This window comes from Ciconia boyciana, chromosome 3 (assembly GCF_034638445.1).
Source record: "Ciconia boyciana chromosome 3, ASM3463844v1, whole genome shotgun sequence".
NCBI lineage: Eukaryota > Metazoa > Chordata > Aves > Ciconiiformes > Ciconiidae > Ciconia > Ciconia boyciana.
The window spans coordinates 108064294-108079062 of record NC_132936.1 but is presented as its reverse complement, the minus strand read 5'-3'; positions in this window follow the sequence as shown (position 1 = coordinate 108079062).

The following is a 14769-nucleotide window of genomic DNA, read 5'->3' as shown; positions in this document are numbered from 1 at the left end:
ATATATATATATTTAAAAACTCTTAAAGAGAAAGAAAAGGAAAGACTCCCAGGTCACATAATGATCTGGAGATTTTTTTAAAGGTAAGGCAGAATTTATATCATATACAATACTCAAGGTAAAGTATCGATATTTGTATTTATGCAAGACTTCTGTGACTACATTGCATTTGATAAATCCTGCTATAATATGAGAGATCTAGAAAATGTTAAAATTATGAAATACGTGCTTAAGAAATGTTGAACTGCCCTGCTTCAACCTTTCTTTAGCTCTTACAAATATATATATACTAATCTACAGTCATAGCCCAGAGAACTACCTTGTCCCTGTACGTTGTGGTAGTATTCTGAGCCATTATTGTAGAATACTTTTTAAAAAAATAATAAAGTTCAGTTTCAGTTCTTTTGACTTATCCGACTGTGTGTAGTTGGCCTTTTTTTCCCTTCCTCACTTGTTTCACGTGCTCCCGCCTGAAGGTTGAGATGGCAGCAGAACACCTGGTCTGTAGCATTTTCAGCTTTATAGTCATTATCCAGCTACGAAGGGACAGAGGGGTTTTGGATAAGCACAGCACGTGAAACGGGTGCAGCAGTGGCACGGCTTCTACAGATGCTGCTGTGGGCTTTTCTCTCCTCTACGCCAGAGCATTGTGCTAAAGCCTGTATGAACGGTTCACCTTTGTGGTGTTACAGGCTATTCCATATTTGTCAGGAAAATTCCTGGCTGTTTCATATACTTAATGAAAGCCAAGCAGATTTTCTCCTCTTATTTTTGGTATTGCGCAAACGAAACACGTTAAACTGGCAGTGTTTAAGAAGAACTCACCGTATGTTAATGATAGAGATTGCCATCATGTGGGCTAATCCAAACCAAAGGAAAAATGAGACTGACTTCTGATTTTATGTACAAAGTAAACCAATAATATCTCTCTTGCTCTGAATAGAGGATTGCTACAAGTTGCTCTGTTATTTTTTCATGATTGTTTAATTATTTATTTGTATTGTGGTAGCATCTAGTGGCCCCACTTATGAGTCAGGCTAGTAGAATGATAGATATGCTGCAGCCATTCAAGAAAGTGTTTATTAGCATCCTGTCAGCAACTGTATATGACAGCAAGAAGCAAATGGAGATAAAAACCTGTGTAATGGAGAGGCAATTATTACAATAATCTCAATTATTCTATGGTATCATTGATGAGAATGTAGTGATCGGTATTGAAACATAAGACATACTCCACATTATCCTCTATTCTTGCTTACATAAGATTTACAGTTTTTCTGCTGAAATTGTCTCAATTGCAACCGTACCTTCAGGTTTATCCCAGAGCCGTATCTATTGGGTATTAGTATTTTCTTTGCTACCCCTTCCTTTTTAGGTCCCATGCTTTCCAGAGGTGTTTGCACTACCAACTGAAGTTCAGGATTGCCACCCCAGCAAACAAGACAAGAGTGCTGAAATACCAACCTCGAACTGAAGCACAGCTCAAGCCTACAGTCAGTTAAGTGATTTTTGTTTCGTAATGTCATTGAAAAGTATTGAACTTACTTTAGATGCCCTATAAAATACTATGAAATCTGTCTTTGCTGGTCTTTTAACAGCTTGTGAAATTTCATTCCTTATTAAATTTCTGGACTTCCATTTATTAATTTCTGTTAGGAAAGCTTCTGATTAATATTTGGAGCTCTACGGTTTTCCAGATTTACAGTACTGTATTGTATTGCAGTCATTTTGTTAAGGGAGCCAGACAGGGTAACTTAAGAAATGTAAATTTATGGCTTATTAGACCATTTTATTTTAAAAAGTGCAGAACTGCAAACACATTAGAAAACATTGATGTATTAATATTGCTTGATAGTCCTTTGATAGCACCATACTAAATATAACTTGCAAAGGTAAACGAGAGGTTTTTACCATTTTTTGCTTATGATGTATAAGACTTCCTGAAAGGTTGTTTTGGGGGGATTGCTTGTGTGGTTGAGTTTGGAGTTTTTGCATGCTTGAATATCTGGAGGGAAAGAGGACTGTTTCTGCTGCTTATTTTTTTTCCACATGGAGCTTGAATTCTCATGAAATGTCTGCCTGCCCCCAGATCTGTGCCCATGCCCTGACCCACAAGCTGATGCCCTGGGCTGAGGGCTGACTCCAGGTGCCCCCCAGCCTGCCCAGCTCCCCGGCCAGCCCGGACAATCCCGCAGCTCCCTGGCCTAAGACCTCAGGTCAACCTCGAGCACTCCCTGAGCCCCGGCAGCCAAACCTTCAGGAGGTCTGGTACTCTTAGGGCCCCAAGAGACTGGAGAGCTGGTAAGATCATGACAGTATGTTTGCCGTGCAAATGAAACCAGATGGGAGGATGAGTGCAACTTATGCAGATCATAAGCCGTTTTCGCTTGAGCTAACGGGATGTGAATAAAAAAAAAAATTAGAGAAAACTCTTGTTGGTGAGGGGAGAAGCAGCACGTTAGTGAAGATGGACAACCCGTGTGCCTTCGGCAGAGGGAGGAAAGGCTATGGACTAAGAACTCCAGGAAAGAAAAACAAGAACTGGCTGCAGCGTGCCAATATTTCTAAAAGTGAAAAAGGAGGAGGAGCAATGTGTCGGCCTTCAACACTGACTTACGAACGAAGGCTTGACCTGCAGGGTGCTGGGGGAAGGGTGGGGATCCAAGGTCTCACAGCAGCTCTGCAGGGAGTGAACCACAGCCTGAGCATGAGTCAACAGGACCTGGCTGTCGTGAAAATGTTAAATGTCAATACAGGGATGTTTACACAGAACTATAACTTATAAAATGCATGAAGCAATCCTTCAGCTCCACTCAGAACTAGTAAAGCTTCAGCTAGCGCAGTGTGTCAAATGTGGAGCAAAGTTCTCCCTCTTCAAGGGAAATGTGAAGTAGCTGGAGGGAAGCCAAGCAGAGAGAATCAAGAATTATTAGAAGTTTGGAAAAGCCTGTCCTCACAGGTCATGTTAGAGATCATGTAGTGTTCAGTGTGAACAACAGAAGACCAAAGGGGACACAGAAATTTGGTTTCTTGTAAGAAGCATATTTTGCAAAGAAGGGAATTATCCGTATAAGTAGGACAAGAATAATAGGCTTAATGGCAGCTTGAGAGCATTAGGTTAGATATTAGGAAAAACCTTCTAGCCACAGTGATGGTTACAAGCAAGGAGAGATGGTCTGAGGACGCTGTCAAAAACCTCTCTTATGAGAGATTTTTAAAGACTGTTTTAAATAAATAGGGGCCAGGAAAACACTGGGGTGGGATGCACTACGTGAGCTTTGGGGCCCCTTCTCATTCTGTTTTTGTGTGATTCCCAGCTTGTGAGAACTAAACTTGGCTGATGCACGGTTTTCCCCATACAGACTAATTCCAAACTGATGGTACTGGGCAAACGGGTCAGCAGTCATCAAAATCACAGCCAGAAATACTCTCTATTCCACCAACAGAAGCTTTTCGTGTAGCATGGGCGGAACTCCAGTAAAATCCTGTGAATTAAACCCTGTTACATTAAGTGACATTGATTTCAGAATTTTGTTCTGTGACAAATCCAAATTTGGGATTTTCTGGTCTCCGTGTCTATCTTAGGCAGTTAAATGAATGCAGCCCTTCTAATACTCCCTGTGCATTAGGTGAAATAAATCCTCGCTCGGCAATTATCTGAAGATACCTATTGAGTTCAAGGAAAAACAGCAGCTCAGGCACTGGAGCACAGAGACCATTGTCATGTTTATGCAAAACTTGCTTCCCATGCCACAAAAGCTGTTTATTCCTCTCTGCGCTGTGCTGCAGATGGTAGCATAGCTTACCATGTCAGCTGTCAGAGGAGGAGTAGCACAGATGAGAGCAGCACATCTCAAGCTCCTGTTCTTGGTCTCCCGTGGATTCTCAGGAAGGACTCCAGGGCAAGAAGAACTAGAAAGCAAGTAAACATCTGCCCCAAAGCCAGGAGTGTCTCCCATTGTCAAGGGCATGTCCAGTCCCTTCAACACAGTTCCCAAAATAATTGCACTACGGCAGAGGGGAGACAGGCCCTGCTTTGCCTATTGCTCTCCCAGGCCAGGGTGTGCAGCCAGAATAGACAGACAAATCCTCCTCCCCCGAGATTAATGTATATAACTTCTTTCATGCATTAGAAGATTTCTCTTGTCACTACCATTATATAGTAGCGTGCAGCCCATTCTTCCAGCCCTACCTTTTCCAGGAGAGTAAGATATGTTATTTAACAATAACAGAAAGGGCATTAGCTTGAGATTAAATTATTTGCTGTCCAGGTATCAGAGAAGACTTCTAATAATTCACATAGACCCCATACAGAAACTGGATGGATAAGGCTGACTGGGATTCTTGAGGCAGCTTTCCTCAGCAAGGCAAAGGGACTGTCCTGCAGGGCAGGGGGAGCTGCTACGTGGGGATTTTGTAACCCTGGAAAACTGGATTCACTTGGTAAAATATACTACACAGAAACCTGGAGAAGGAAGAACAGCCGCTTAAATTTTAATAAAGTCCAGGGGGTACGTGGATAAGTTCCCCATGTTCTCCAGTAAGAACAGAGGAAGCTGTTTTCTTAATACAACTGGTTTGAAAGAAAGTCAAGAGGCAGGCAAGGAAGTCAAGCTTCCTGGTTTGGGGGTCCAGCAGCTCTTTTCCATCACCTCTGCATTTCAGTGGTCAGACTGGCTCTGCTTGCAGTAAGGGCCTTGGCTTTGGTTTGGTTCCACTTTTTCCATTTTACTGTGTTTGCCTTCTGTTTCCCTGCTGCTTATCCTTCTGCTCCCTTTCTCCTTTTTTTTTTCCTAACTAATACTGTTGTTCCAGTTTCATCCTGCACCTGTCATGCTGGGAAGTGAAACAAGTTGCTTAATTGCAGTGCAGTACCCAGCAGGACATGTTCCCTCCCTCATAAGAGGTTGCTCTTATTTGCCTTCCTCATTTACATTCTCAGCAGAGAGGACAAGAAGGGACATGGAGCTCCTCACTCTGCTGACAAATGGTCCATGAAAATGGTTAGAGAGGAACACTGAGGGGAGCCCACATTACTGTATGCACAATGTATCTATATGCCTCAGTCCCAAGCCTGTCAGCTCATGATCCTTCATTGGCCCAGAATTCACAGGTGCACATGAATGCTCCTATACAAACACAGTAGCCAAGATTTTTAAGAATTAGCTAGTATTTTAGGGTGTTTCAAGGTAAGACATTTTAAAGAGACCCTCCTTTCTGAAACTGGTGAGCTCACGGCTTCAGAAAATAGACACTGATACGGTCCAGTTAGGGAGCACAGGGTGCACAGCAGGTCACTTCATCTGTCTGCTTCCTAGTGCTGCAGTATGAATTTCTTGTCCCCAGGATAACCGCTCGAACTAAACAGTTGCCAGTTGCTGAGCTGTCAGGTTCACATCTTTTTTTTTTTAAACCTAATTAGGCTAGATTTATTTTTAACGCTCCTTATTACCATCCGCTTCTGACTTCCATCCATCTACCGCCGAGTACATGCTGCTCTTGCCAAAGGAAGTGTCTTTCAGCAGCTATCTCAGCCCCCTGGAACTGTACCACCCTGCAGGAGATCGCACTTGCCGCCATTGTCCCTTCTAATAACTCCATGGCAGCACATGCTGTTCGTCTGCCTAGTTCAGTGCTCTCGTATTAATAACTGTGCAACCGGTTGTTATTTCTTTCGTAACCATTACCATAGCTGCCTGTTGTTGATAATTCAGGGTTAATTACTTACTAAAAAGTTTAGCAGAACAATTTAGTTTAGTTTAGCCTGTTCATTGATGAAGACTATAAATGCCTGCAGTCTATCACTGATATAGACGTTCCTGACATTTGGTATAATTAGCTTTTACTGAAGTACTGCAGCAAAAGTGAGGGTTAGTCCAACTGGCAAAGCCAGCTGCCTGCTTGTACACCCACTGCCTGGTTTTTCAATGGGTTTTGGGCAACCACCCGGGAGGAGAAGTGCCGCAGTCACTGACCAGGTTCACTTACGTACCCGTTCACGTTGCAGCAGCGTGCCGTTTAGACACAGCTACAGAAGTGCTGAAGCCCAGCATTAAAAAGGACCTCACGGCAGTTGTAAAGAGTCCAGCATTTCAGTTAGGCTCACGGTGCTGGGCTAATCTGTCACAAATACATCTTACTGGAGATACACATATCTACGACAAGACTTAGATGATAATGTTCTATTTTATGGAAAAGGTCGGGGAAGAATTACCAAGAAGAGGCATCATTAAAGGTATTTTCATGTCAGTTTGCTCTGGTCTGGCAGTCTCCTGTTCCCTGAGATTTTGAATCTAGGTGCTGTTGCAGACAAGAGGCTCTGGATATACTGATATATACACTGCTCTCAGCTTCCAGTGAAATGGATGGGAACTGGGACCACTGAGCCCCTTTTGGCAACGAGCTCTTTTGGACCATGCAGTCGGGATTCCCCATCTCGTGATTCCCAGAAGCAGGAGAAAGGCCATGTGCTCCCAGGGAAGGTGGGGTTTAGCATTACATTCCTTTAGAGCAAAATTGGACTCTGGAAACTCTACCCAGCTCTCTGATTTTACTTGCATGATACTATTTGCAGTGAATTGAGGCTGACTGGGTGCACTGTGGTACTCTGCATTCATTTAAGCCCTCACAACATAGGGCCGTGCAACAGGTCATCGACAGCCTTTGGCTGCTCTAGGCACTGACAAGCAAGTGAAAGCAAGACAGTTCCCTCTTAGACACTTTTTAAATCCAGTGCGGTGCTGTCTTCATCTTTGGATGCCTAAGTATCCTAAATATGCCTGAATATCTTTGTATTAAATTATGAGTGAGAAAGTGATTGTTCCCTGACCTTCAGTTTCTTCGTTGAGACTGTGTCACCAAACCATATTTTATGTTACTAGGAGACAGCAGATGTAAATCAAATATCTGCCTGCTCTAGAATATGTAACAAGGAGGAAATTACTTCCATCTGTTAACGCAGCCAGATTTTCTTGAGAGGATTTTCTGCCTTCCATATTCAGTTTTAAAATGCGATTTCATCCTCACAGGTCTGCCTGTCGGTCTCCAGCACAAGGGGCATTGCCTCAGTTTGTTTGCAGTGCTGGCAAGAACAACAACCTGCCACTCTGTCTCATCTTCTAAATGCTTTTTTTTCACTACATAATTTAAAAACTATAAATAATTTATTAAAAAAAAAAACAAACACCCAAGATATAAATTTATATTTTGGGTTTCTTCAGAAGGAAGGGTAGTGGGTATCCTTTCTCAAGAAACTAAATGATAATTTAATTAGCCCAAAAGAAGACTGAACCCCATGCACTTTACTTCTGTGGTCCACAACTGAACATACAGTAAGTAGAAAGAGGACTTTTTTCCCAAATAATCAGCAAGAGATGACAGTGGGCCTTGCGTCTCTGACAGCACCCATGCTTGCAGCACACAACATCTGCACATCCTGTAGCCACATCTGTGGAGGACATGAGAATCGGGAGGCCGATGCCTTTGCATGCAATGGGGAGAGAGCAGCACTCCGCCCCCCGTGCCATCTTGTGCTGCCCTTGTTGCTGCTCCTGCTCTCTCAGGTACACTGGGCAGTGCACTGAACCCCAGAGAACCCCACTGAACCCGGTGTATTTACAGTCTGGCAGAATGGGCCTCCCCCTGCAGCAGTGCTTTATCATTTCTTTTCCTTGGTTTGTCCTCTTAGGTTTTTGCATCAGCAGCATACAACACTATCAGATCCTTGTATCAGCATGTTCTTCAGACCCAGCTGTATGAGGTAGTGAGTTATTTTCAACTCACACCGGCTCCAAAGCGAGTGCCATTGAAAACTAAACAAATTAAAAAACCTTAAACAAAAAGTCAAGCTCAGGAGTAGCCTTATTGTTGTGTTGTCCCTGTGCATTCATTTTTCTGTTCAGAGTAGTCATGCACGTGAAGAATAGGAAGTTCACAACAGGGCGGCCAAATCTCATGTTCAAAATTAGGACCCTGGCAGGAAAAAACAGCATATAAACCAGAAAAATATTAGCCCCTATTTGCATCGAAATCTCACATCTTAATGCAAGATGTGTTCATAAGTGCTTTTGCGGAAAGAAACAGCCTCTGCCATGCAAGCACGTATTTAAGCTCTGTGGAAAAGATTTGTTTACTGAGTAAGGCATACACCCCAGGCTGCTGGTCAGAGAGAGTCCTGTGTAATCAGCACAGGCTGCAACACAAATACAACAGTTTGAAGACATTTGACATTTGGTTAATATTTTTCTCTTTTACAGAGTGAAGAGAGTTTGGACCTTAAAAGGAAAATTGAATTAGTGGGGCCACAGAGAAAGAAATGAAGAACGACTGTGGAGAGCAGTAAGTATATGCTGAAAGCTTGCAGAGAAACTGATGCCAAGCAGATTGCGATAGATTTTAAATTCCAAATGTAGATGGACTCACATGTGCGGATGTCAAACACAACTGTTTCTATATAATTCTAAGAAGGTAGGAAATGCAAAAAAATTCAAACCCACAAATTTGTGATAACTGGGAAATGCTCTACTTCAGCAACTGCTTTACCCCTTGGCATGGTCATGCAGAATTCATTCTGCTCTCTTAAAAACACCAGCTGTTCGCTGCTGAAGGCTGTTTCTGGATTTGCACCATATACACTAGTGCAAAAGAGACACAAGTTTATGCTGCTGTACCCTAGCTGTACTGGGTCTTGACCCACACAGCTCCATCACTGCAAATACTGGCATGTTGGCCAGGAAAACCAGTAGCACAGCAAAGGTGACTAGACACAAAATTCTCTCAAATGTACAAAGTAAACGAAAAATATCAGCACTTTGTGGGGCTACTCAAAATGGCAAGCATGCTATTTTCAGGCAAACATGACTTGTGAGGTGATGGTTGCTTCACAGGCAGCGAGTCACAGAAGCATCTCTCTTTCCCTTAGGCAGCACTTTCCATGGCAGGAACAGGTGTAGATAAGAGCAGTGGTTTAGGGCTTGTGCTGATAGCACAAAATGAGCAGAAACTACTGCCAAGTCAAAACAGGTAGGAAAAATACAGGAAGAGGCCATACAAAAGTGAAAAACATTTCATGTCGGAAAGCCTGGACTCTCAGGTGTGGATGAAGCCAGAAGCGATGTGACATCTGCTGAGCCACCTCCTGCTCCAAGCGTTTTCTCCAGTCACTCCTGGCTGGCAGCCTGCTGTCAGCGCAAAAGCAGGATGCAAGCAGCACTGGTTGGAGCTCGGCTAAACCAGGCACCGAGTGAGGTGCATGTATTTTTCTATCCTGGCAGGTGAGACCCCAGTCGATGGGATTACCTGCTGTGGGGCAGGAGGCTGAGTGCCAGGTCACCTCTCCGGAGAGGGCTGCAGTGGCAGGGCGCCGCTGGGAAGCATGGCCTCCAGCACAGCTCCGTGGAAGGCGAGTCCTGCTATCTGCGCTGCTCTAGGGCCTCTCCCACCCTGGGCGTAGGTGCCAGAGGCAGCAGCAGAAGGGCTGCCAGCCAACCTGGGAACTCACATGGCCGCCCAGCAGTCCTCCCTCTTGAATCTGGGTAAAAGATTACTTCCTCCTGATTCTCGGTAAAAATGTGATCTAGTATCGAGACTTCAGATTATTATTCTGATGCCTGCAGGCATCTTTCCATGTGAAAAAAACATTAAGGACTTTTCCTCTAGGATATTACGTGCTTTGCTAAAAAACCACTTCGGAGATCCTTAAAAGAATAATGTTCCTGGGAGTGCAAGAAGTTATGCGCTGCTTTTACACTCTCCTCACCCTTTGTGTTTTTGAGTGGCACAACATGATGTGTTGCAATTCGTCTTGTCATTTTCACATTTGGAGAAGTGGTCAGAATGGAGCAATCCAGCCATCCCAGCTGAATACGCTGTTGTTAACTCACAGATGTCTCGAGTGCAACAGGAGTCACAAAGCAGTCGTGGAGGTGCTGACTTTTAAATCCCAATTGCATGCAGAAACTTGGCATATTGTCAGCATGTACAATTTTCAATTTCACGGGACATTTCTTTTGGTGTTACCAGTGGATTTTATTTTACCTTCATCTTCCCTTTTTGTTAACACTGCAGGAATTATTTCTTGGGGCTCTCTCCTGTCTTAGCTGATACTGCATGCACTGTGTGATTCCCAGGGGGTTTCTGTGGGCAGAGACCTGTCCTTGCACGAGTGTGTGCATACGTACATTCACATACAAATGCCAGACAATATAATAACATGAAAGCTGTCACAGGCCAATTTACTACAGTCCCAAAGTTTGAAAGGTACTTAGGTTAGTATAAAACCAGGTTTCAGCTCTGGTCAGCTTTGCAGAATACGGGGAACAGCTGCCTGGCCGGCAGGCGCTGCCTGAACAAAGGTCTCCTTCTACTCTGAGTGGCCTCGGGGGGAAGCCGCTGCTGCGTCTGGCTGGCCTGGCAGCAGGGCCCGAAATAGGGATTTGCCCTGTACAGCTGTGGAGGTCAGACAATCCGGGGCTGTATTTTTTTAATTTTTTTTTTCAAGTGTGGGAGTACATTTTTCTCCTACAACCTACTCAGACCCTGGAGAGAAGCAGAGCTGGCTGAATCAGTTCCTCAGACACTACCCTTTTGCTTATTTTTGCCTTATTTTTCAGAATCCAAAGCAGGGTAAGCACAGCTCTGAGCTTTTTTGCCAAGATCTGACCACACTAATTTCAACAGAGGAAACTTTGGTTTCAACGTGTGTTAAAATGAAAATATTGGCACTTTCAAGCTAAAATGTAATATGTTGAATTATTCTTATGTTGAGACTGATAGAGCACTTTACTCAATCGATCAAACTTTGCTCAGTTAGACTTTACTGATCTTGCTTTTCTCTTCTTTGCTCAAATTAACACAGTCATATTTGTAATGGAACTCAGTGGTAGCCAAGGCTATAAAGGCATATAAATGCCAAAACCTGCCTCTCCAAAGTCTTCAGTCTCACTAAGAATGAAGCTCACAGAAGCACATTCAGATCAAAATTGATGCTAACTAACCCAGGAAAAAAGTCACTTGCAGAGGCTCATTTTGGATCCTTCTATATGCATAAAGGGAGAATAATTATCTTTGTACATGTAGAAATTTATCTTTTCTTATTCTATCCATTCTGTGGACAAACTGTTGAGTTCACTGCTTTGATAAAAGCTTTCTAAACCACTTTAATAATTCCCCAAACACTCAACACAAGCCACACTGGCTTTTTTTTTTTTTTTTTTTTTTTAAATCTGGAGGTTTATTAAGAAGATCACAGATTTTCCTATGTTTGTTGTGAAATTCAGGTGAGGAAAAGAATCAAATAATTCTTGGTATTTAATATGATAATTCTAAATGAGACTCATAAGGTAAAGGAACTTAATGTCATTACCTATGCAAGATATGAAAATGCATGTCTCCAGAAATAATGACCTTATTACAGCATTGATCTTGTGTGGGTGGAAGCCTGCTTTGAGGAAGCCTGTAGGAAATGATCATGTATTTCACCTGCCTATTGTACGTTATAGGTGAGCCCAGAGGTACAATAAGATACACATTTGGTAAATGTCTTACATGTAAGAAATCAGTAATTTAATGCATTAATCACTAGAGTGCAATTATAGACCTTAATTTAGAAGGCATTAGTCATTCGCCATAGATAACCTTCAGTGGCTATTAGAATTTCATAGTCTGAGTTCATTACAACTGGCAAATGTCGTTTGCACAACCAGCACACACAAGGGCCTGTTCTTTGGCTGGAAGCACATTTTTTCAGTATTAAATCCACTCCATTAAATACAAGAGAGGGCACCTGTTTGGGTCTTATTTCAATAAAGATTATATCCTGGTTGCATTTTAAGGGGGCTTATAAAGATTGCACATTATTAATGTATTTTATTAGCACATTGAAAACAGAGTGGGATACACTGGAAATGTTACAAGCACATCAGTAGAACACATCATAGCTGGTGATAAACCATGGCAATAAACAGCCTATTAACCTGTTGCAGTCTTTATCAAAATATGAGACAAATGACTATTTGTTACAATATCTGTTAAAGCATTTACTGACCTTTTATAAATGAAGCTTCATATATGGTATTTTCTTGAAATCAGTAATATGCTTAAAATTAGGTATCTCAGTGCTTAATTTCAAGGACCTGCATAAATCTAGGACACAGTAAAATTCTGTAAGTAATTGTTCCTGATTTTTGGTGTTTTCACGTGTATAGTGGAGAGGACATCTTTTCTTTTTCCCTCTTTCCTCATTGCGTTCGGTGCCTGCTAGCTGTCTAGCTTACTATGTGTATGTGACTTGCGTAAGACAACAGAGGAACAAAAAACACAGACACCTTGGCAGAAAGACAACTTTTGTTTTAGTTTCCATCATTTCTTGCAAGTGACAGAACAACACGGGATGGTTGTGTAGGTGTGCCTTTTGTCATCAACATACAACATGCTCATCTGCAAATTAGTTCCTCTGTGCAAGAAGGCACTGAAAGATGTCAGCGTAGCGCTACAGAAGATACAACTGCATTAACAGACAACTTATCTGCTTCTTTTCTCTGAGTTACACAAGCACAGTAGCTGAATATATTGGCATCTTTTATAGAGTCCTGTGATTTACACATTTTAAACTTGGAGGTTTTTAATAACTAAATCAAAAAGATTTAATCCAGAAGCAAATCTACAGTTGTCATAATAGTGCATGAGCATTGTTCAGTGATAAATCAAAGTCAATGCACCGAACTAAAAAAAGTTCCAGGTTGGATTTTCAACCATAATTTGGCAAAAGCTTTTGCAAAAAACACTTCTGTAAATTTGTGGCCATTTGTTAGCAGCAGTTGACTGTACAACAAACAGCAGTGAATACCTTGCTTCCATGCTGAAATGTACTTTATATATTAAACAAAAAGATGCTCAAAGACTGTAGCCATGAAAGGATAGCAGTCCTGCTTACCTGCTGTAAGCAGCCACTTGTAAAGTTTTTATTCACAATCTGAAACTGGCTCAGCTGGCGCCTAAACTGTCACTGGATTCTAGGCCTTGCTTCAGAAACTTCAATATAAAATATCTCAGCCTTTTATGTATATGGACAAACAGAAGCCTAAGCTGACAGCATCCACAAAAACCTAGATGTTCCCCACCTGCATCAACAAGCTACAACAATGGGATTGTAAGTTGAGTATCCACATTAGACACACGTTGAGACATGTGTAAGCTGGGGGCAAACATGTCTAAATCCTGATGCTGGTTCTTACTGTCACCACCTGGAAAGAGGTGCTGTGGTGGCAGGCTCAGTAGAAATGAGACTTACTGTCTTTTCCTATTAATTACAGCTGAGAGTAATTCTGAAAATATTCAGTACTTCAGGCATCCAGTTCCATCTATTCAATTACAAGTCAGAGAGAAAAGCAGGACCAAACAGAAAATAAGTATTATACATTTGAGCATAAGTATTACAACCATTTCCTCACACTGTAAATTTGCACAAAACAACGGGTGCTTCCAGATACTTCTCTAATATCCCATGTGACCTGACAGAATTCTGTAGGACCTTCCCTAAACTGGTTTATTTGGCTTTGTCCGATTCCCTGTGTTTTGTTTAAGCACGGTATTCCAAATTTAGCAAAATTACTTCTCTCCAGATACACAGGTCTTGTTTTCAGTGGCCTTAGAACTATTGTTTCAGTGCCTGAGGATGTTGTAATTTCTCACCCAATTTAACATAAGTAAAATATATCACAGGCAACCAGAGAGGTGCATTAAGATACATATATAGGCAATCATTTATAAGTACTTAATACAGAAATGACATAAGTATCAGTAATTAAAGGTACATAACCCAGATCAGCATGAAGACAAGCACTTGGATGTCATCTCTGGCCCAGTCGATTCCATACAAAGCAGAACAGCTTAAGCAGGAAGGAGTGAGAATTTCCTATCTAGATATCCTCACGGTCTGGTGGGACATCAGGGGACATCAGGGACAGAAGCAGAGTTCAGATCCTATTAGGAAGAGAAAGGCTCCAGAAGGAGCAATCTGACCATTGCGTGGAGGGATACGAGAAGGGTGCTACAATTTGCTGGGAGTTGCAAGCAAGACCTGCCTTAGGCATTTAATTTCAAAAGAGGTTGAGGGTTGTGCAACCCCAACAGAGTGGAGCCTCATTTTATTTAAGAGGTAAATCTTAAGACATAAGCCCCAGTTCTGCATTTCCAACTGTCCAGATTAGATCATGCTTTGGTTTACATGACATATATTGTAGATCCAGTGCTTTAGGCACCTATGCCTCCCATGCAATGTTACTAAATCCCTAGCTCACTGCTGCAGATACGGCCAGGCAGCAGTGTGCTCAAGAGTTAGCTCAGAAGTGGCCACTTTTTCAAACACCATCAATTTCCAGAAACTGTATTTAAATGCAAAATGAAAATTTAAATTAGTATAATTAAAAAAAAAAAATTACCCTGCCCTCTCTTTTACCCCCCTTTTTCATTCCTGGATTCCTCTTTAAGAATTAGAGTAACAAGCAAATAAATCACTTCAGCTACAGATCTATCATTCAATCTTAACTTCTTTAGTAAGCCTAAGTATTCTACTTAGTATATGGTAATGTAGAAAATGGAATATAATGACCATTAGAAATAGGATAAGAGTGCGAGTAGAGGATCAGCTGCTTACAGTTAGCTTGGGTCAGATTAAGGACACATCAGAGGGTCAGCTATACTGGAGGTAAGAGACAGAGATGAGCCCACTCTTTCCACCTGCAAAAGACCAGAAGAAAGAGCTCAAGCACC